Below are 6,500 nucleotides of genomic sequence, written 5' to 3'. Positions count from 1 at the left end.
CCATGAACATGCATTTCAGAGCTCTAGGTTCGACCTTGTCTTGCCTAATGTGAGCATAGGCTACGCAGCCAAATACTCAGTTTGTCGAGATCTGGTGGATGTCCCGACCAAACTTCTTCAGGTGTCTTCATATCTAACGCTGTCGAAGGACATCTGTTTATCAGATATGTTGCTGTCGAAACAGCCTCAGCCCAGAACACCTTTGTTAACCCCGCACTAGTCAACATGCATCTGACTCTCTCCAAAATAGTTCGATTAAACCTTTCAGCCAAACCATTTTGCTGTGGAGTACCTGCAGTAGTTCTATGCCTTGCAATACCAGAGGCAGCACAAAAACTGTCGAATGCCTCATTGCAAAATTCAAGGCCATTGTCGGTTCTCAACCTCTTGACCTTCCTGCCAGTCTGATTTTCAACCAGAGTCTCCCAACTTTTGAAATTCTCAAAAGTTTCATCCTTAGTCTTCTGGATGAATACCCATAATTTTCTGGAATAATCATCTACTATGGATAGAAAATACCTTGCTCCTGAATGTGATGCACACCTTGCAGCCCCCCAAAGATCAGCATGGATGTAATCAAGGGATCCATGTGTTCTTTGTTTGCCTTTGTTGAACTTCACTCTGCAAGATTTTCCAAGTACACAGGGTTCACAAAACTTCAGCTTTTCGACTTTGTCTCCACCAAGCAGATTTTGTTTCCCTAATTCGGCCAGACCCCTTTCACTGACATGGCCCAATCTCATGTGCCAGATTTCTGTCTTCGACAAAGGTTTCGTGGATACAACATTTGTCGAACCACTTACAACTTCAGCCTCAAGGGTATACAAGCCTTGTTTCTTCACGCCTCTCAAGACTTCCTTCGAACCCTTCATGACTCTTAGGATACTTTTCTCTCCTTGGAAAACATATCCTTTCTTGTCGAATTCACCAAGAGAAAGCAGATTTCTCTTCAAATCAGGAACATACCTGACTTCAGTCAACAACCTTATTGACTCATCATGGAGCTTGAATCTCACAGATCCAACACCTGCAATCTTGCAAGCCTTGTTGTTTCCCAGCAATACTGATCCACCATCTTGATCACATAATTCCTCGAACAAGTCTTTGTTTGGAGTCATGTGCCAAGTGCAACCTGAATCCATAATCCACTCCTTCTTAGAGTCACTGCTTGAAACCACAAGAACATCAGATGATTCGAAATCATCTTGAACAATGGCAGCGTTGCCATTATCCTTACCTCCATGACATTTCAAGCGTTCAGGGCACACCTTTCTTGTGTGACCCTCCTTCTTACAATGGTAGCATCGAATGCCAGATGCTTCGCCACTGTAAGTCTTCGACTGGCTTTTGCATTTCTTCTTGTCGAACTTACCATCCTTTCGTAAGAGTTTTCCTTTAACGGCCAAACCTTCGCCAACAGTCGAAGGTTTATGCTCCTTTCGTTCATTCAAGTCCTTAGAGTACAAGGCTGATTGAACTTCTTCAAACGTCAGGGACTCCCTTCCATACAAGAGAGTTTCTTTGAAGTGAGCATGTGATCAAGGCAAAGAACACAATAGTAACAGCGTTTGATCTTCATCATCGATCTTCACATCAATATTTTCAAGATCAAGAATCAGCTTGTTGAACATATCCAACTGCTCAGCCAATACTTTGTCTTCAATCATCTTGAATGAATACAAAGCTTGCTTCAGGTAGAGTCGATTTACCAGCGATTTGGTCATATACAAACTTTCAAGTTTCACCCATAACCCTGATGCCGTCGTCTCCTTTGATACCTGTCGGAGAACCTTATCACCAAGGCTCAACAAAATTGCGCTGTGTGCTTTCTCGATCATATTTGTCTTCTCCGCTGCCGTTAATTCTGCATTCATGGCTGCCTCTCCCTTCAACGCTTCCAAACAACCCTGCTGAACCAGTAGGGCTTTCATCTTCAAGCGCCACAGACCGAAATCATTCACTCCGGTGAACTTTTCAATCTCATACTTTGTTGAAGGCATCTTCTCCACGCTCACCGCACCAATTTGTTGTGAAAAACGATACCAATAACAAAGTATAATAGGGAATTAGAGAGGAGAAGAAGAACACAAGAATTGGTTATAACTGCTATTCTTTTACTTTCTCTTAAAACAAGATTACAAGTTTACAAGAATAACAAATAACCTCTCTCACCCTAAATTAGGATTTGCAGCTTAGCAATGATGAGAGACTAGTATGCTATTTATAATAAAACCTAACATACTAACTAATGGGCTTTTTCAGCAAGGCCCATTACACAAGCCAACTTAATAAACAAGCTAACTTAACAAATTAGGGTTTAAACACTAAAACCTAATTTAACATGCTAACAACCCTAGCATCTTCGACATCTGCATGCTAGACCCATCTTCGACTATAGCATGCACACTTCGACACCAGCATGTGAACAATCCTTCGACTTCATGCTTAACTCTGTCGAACTGTCGAACCAAGAAGCTACCCTTCGACAATACTAGAGTTCGATCCAATATCTCACAAATCTCCACCTTGGACCTAACTCTACAGCGTCAAGGAACAGACTAGCTTTCTTCATGCAGCTTTATCAACTGCATACAGTGGAAAAACTTGCAACTCGGCAATGTCTTGGTGATCATATCAGCAGCATTGTCTTCAGTCGAAACCTTCAGCACTTGGACTTCTCCACGCTCGATTACTCCTCTGACGAAATGCAGCCTCACATCAATGTGCTTAGTTCGCTCATGATAGGCTGAATTCTTCGATAGGTGTATTGCACTTTGACTATCACATTTAACAGTGATACCTCGACCTTGAAGTTTCAGCTCCTTCGCAAAACCTTCAAGCCACAATGCTTCTTTCACAGCTTCAGTTAGGGCAATATACTCCGCTTCAGTGGTTGATAGAGCAACAACCTTCTGAAGTGTTGCTTTCCAACTAATTGCAGTGCCAAACATAGTGAAAACATATCCAGAAATAGATTTTCTGGAATCCATACAACCTGCATAATCAGAGTCGACATATCCTTCTATTACTGCTTTACTATCTTCACCCAAGGCTCCACCATAAATTAGGACTCTATTCAGAGACCCATTTATGCACGCAACTTCAGCGTTTATGCCATAACCAAGAATCTCCACCCTTGACTATTAAATACTTAGTTCCATGCATTGGCACATCATCTAGATCAAGCAGATAAATGTTATAAATCCTAAAAACCTTAAACACAAGATCCTTATTTGCCTTATGCTCAATTAAACAACCAAGAGTATAAAAAATAATGGTGCACTCTTTGTCGCATAATTGGCTAAATCTAAGAACGTTGTGTTTAAGCCCTTTAACTACAAGAACATTATCAATAGTAATTGTGGAGGTATTTTCCATAATACCTTCACCAAGTATTTTACCTCTTGTGTTGTCTCCATAGGTGATGTGGCCTTTTTCCTTCTCATAAAACTTAATGAAAATGGAAGCATCTTCCGTCACGTGTCTTGAACATCCGCTATCTAGAAACCACATTGTTTTTGCAGAAACAAGAATTTCCTGTAGAAAATCAATTAGGAAATTTTAGGTCCCCAAGCAATGGGTCCTTTGGGTTAGTTAAGTTACACTTAGGAATCCATGTCATCTTGCCATTTGGAACTTGAAAGTTCCTCACATGACAAAGAGGCCTAATGTGTCCCTTTTCTTCATAATAATAAAGGTAGAGAAAAATACAAGAAAGGGGGGGTTTGAATTGGGTTTTCAAAACTTTTCCCTTTATAGAAGTTGTTCATACAAATTTAACAATAATGAATGTGATGAATATAAAAATGAAACATTCATGTTATCCAGGTTCCCCTTAGAAAAGATTAGTCATGTCCACCTGCTAAGATGATTTTGCCTTAGAAAATGACTTAATCCACTAATCATCAAAATGATTACAATTGCATGGGACAACTGCTGGTGACTAACAACCAAAGCATTGATCAACTGTTAGTGATTTCTTAAGAATTATGACCCACCTAATCTCCTAAGAGATATAACGATCAACGACTCCTTAAGAATTCTGACCCAACTGGTCCCTTAAAGGAGACTTCTCCACGATGACAAATTGTCAAAGTCTTCTTGAGTATATAGACTAAGACTAGTCACTTAAGGAATAAACAACTTACAATTGTTTAATGTTGATTTTTACATTATTGCTTCTATCAAGCTGATTACACAACTTTTTAAGTACATAGATAACAACACAAAAGTGTTAAGCAAGTTATGAGGAACTACTCCTTGCTTATACATGATTCTACAAAGATGTATTTGATAAGTATTTGGGTAGCATCTTGTAGTAATCTTCTTTATTTTCTTTCTCTTCATTCTTTATCCTTTTTTTTGTTTAGCTTCAGCTTTCAGTTTTGTTTGAATATTTTGGCTTCATCAGCATGAGCAAAATTGGTAGCTAAACATTGGATATTGCAGCCTTGACAACGAGCATTTCACTTCAGCAACGTTTTTGGCATTGAGCAACCTTTTCTTTTGAAATCTTGATCTTCTTTCATAGCCTTTTTAAAAGAGACACTATGAGGATAAAAGAGTCATTTCCAAAGCCAACAGTTACTTTCCAACAGATAATATCAAGAGTAGTTCTTGTATAGTACATCACATTACTTCCTTTTTCTGTAGCTTGCAGCTTTATCATGAAAACATGGAAGACAACTTCTAAATAGTACAAACGTCTTTATAAAAGTGTATTTCTTTAAGCATACCGTTGTACTAAAATCTTCTTGAGAAAGTTTCTTGATCTTATCTTCAAATGACATATTTCTGATCTGAAGTAATAAGCTTGGAAGAGATCAACTTCTTTATCTTCATTGTTTTGATGTGTTTTTCTGATGAGTAGTTCAGAAACTACTTTGTTGTGATAGCATGAAAACATCAGAGCCATTAGGAACAGAACTTTGTCTTTCAGAAATGATAGTAATAACTTTTCTAAAATACGATGCAAGACTTCCTAGATCAAATCTATATCTGAAATATAAGATAATTGATTTGAGGAGTGAGAAAGAATCCATATAACGTTACGTGCAATAGTTTCAGAGTCTTTAAAAAATATAACAATATTTTCAGATATCTAAAGTAATAACTTTTCTGAAGACAAGTCATAATATATGAACTTTAAGTCATGATAACTAATCCGTATTTCTGATTTTGACCTTTATCAGCTGGTCTTGACTATGTCATCAGAGTTTAAAAGCAACATCTCTTCTGACGAACATATCTTGACATCAGATCTTTTGAAGCAAAAGCTTGTATCTGATGTAGACTTGTTTTCTAATCTTGAAGCAACAACTTCATATAGACTTATTTCTTCTGGAGACACTTGAGACTTCTGAAGCAGCAACTTATTGAGAATTACACAGGAGATCCTCTTTCTAGTTGACATTCAGCATTCTTCAGAACTGCTGATGTTTCTTTAAGAGTGGAAGAGAATAGTCTTTCCGACGTGCCATGCATATGTGATGATTCTTTAGACAACAGTTCTAAATCAATAAGCATTTCTAATCTGCACACTCAAGAAACCGTTAGAAATAAAATTGTTTACACATAAAATATATGTGTTGTTATCATCAAAACTTAGAGATATAGTGCAGAACCAAATCTTGTTCTAACAAATAATGGCAAGTAGATTTAAATGAAATGTTCTTTAAATGAGTTAATTGTCCTTTGAGATTTTCAATTTCAATTTTAAAATTGGACATTCACAACATTCTACCTTTTCCATATTTACAACTAAAGTATTAGAAAAATTATAAGGCTCATCAACTAGATATGTATGCGCGTATTTAACACAATATAAAGCATGATTGAGATTATTGATCTCCTATTCAGAAGTTGAAATCATTTCTTTTTGGAGTGCAATTTTCTTTAACGAATTTATAAAATCAGAATACATGTCATTAAAAGCGTTAAACTACTCACTATTTAAATATTCATTATCGGAGTGAGAATTATATACCTTTGACGTTTCAATCTTCTTACATGTCGTCAAATATAAATTGGCACATTCATCATCTGAGATTGAGAAAGAATCCGAGGATAAGCTCTCATCCTCTTCTTCCCACACAATATAGGCTCCACGGATGATGTTTGGTGAGACTTGGACAAGTTTTTCTATAGTGACCCGATTTTCCGCACTTGTAACACATAATATCATCATCATTTTTCTTATGTTCCTTGTTAGGCGGGTGAGTATTTTTTAAGTTTATTAAACCTTTGTCTGAATGCTTGAACCCGTTTTGTTTCAAGTATCGATTGTAGAGTTTGACAAATAAGCACATCTACTCTTTCTTTCTTCGTCAGAATCATCACTTTCTTACTTTGATTTACTAGCTTTAGATGATGAAGCTTTCAAAGAAAATCGTGTTTATCTTCCCTTCCTTTCTCTTTCTTTTACGAATTTACTTTTCTTTCGGTGAGTCGTTTCAGTTCATTTTCATGCTCGATTAACTTTCCAAATAGCTTTGTAATAT

The sequence above is a fragment of the Vicia villosa genome, linkage group LG7 (assembly GCF_029867415.1).
Source record: "Vicia villosa cultivar HV-30 ecotype Madison, WI linkage group LG7, Vvil1.0, whole genome shotgun sequence".
Classification (NCBI taxonomy): Eukaryota; Viridiplantae; Streptophyta; class Magnoliopsida; order Fabales; family Fabaceae; genus Vicia; species Vicia villosa.
The sequence above is the reverse complement of the archived record's forward strand: the minus strand, read 5'-3'. Positions refer to the sequence as shown.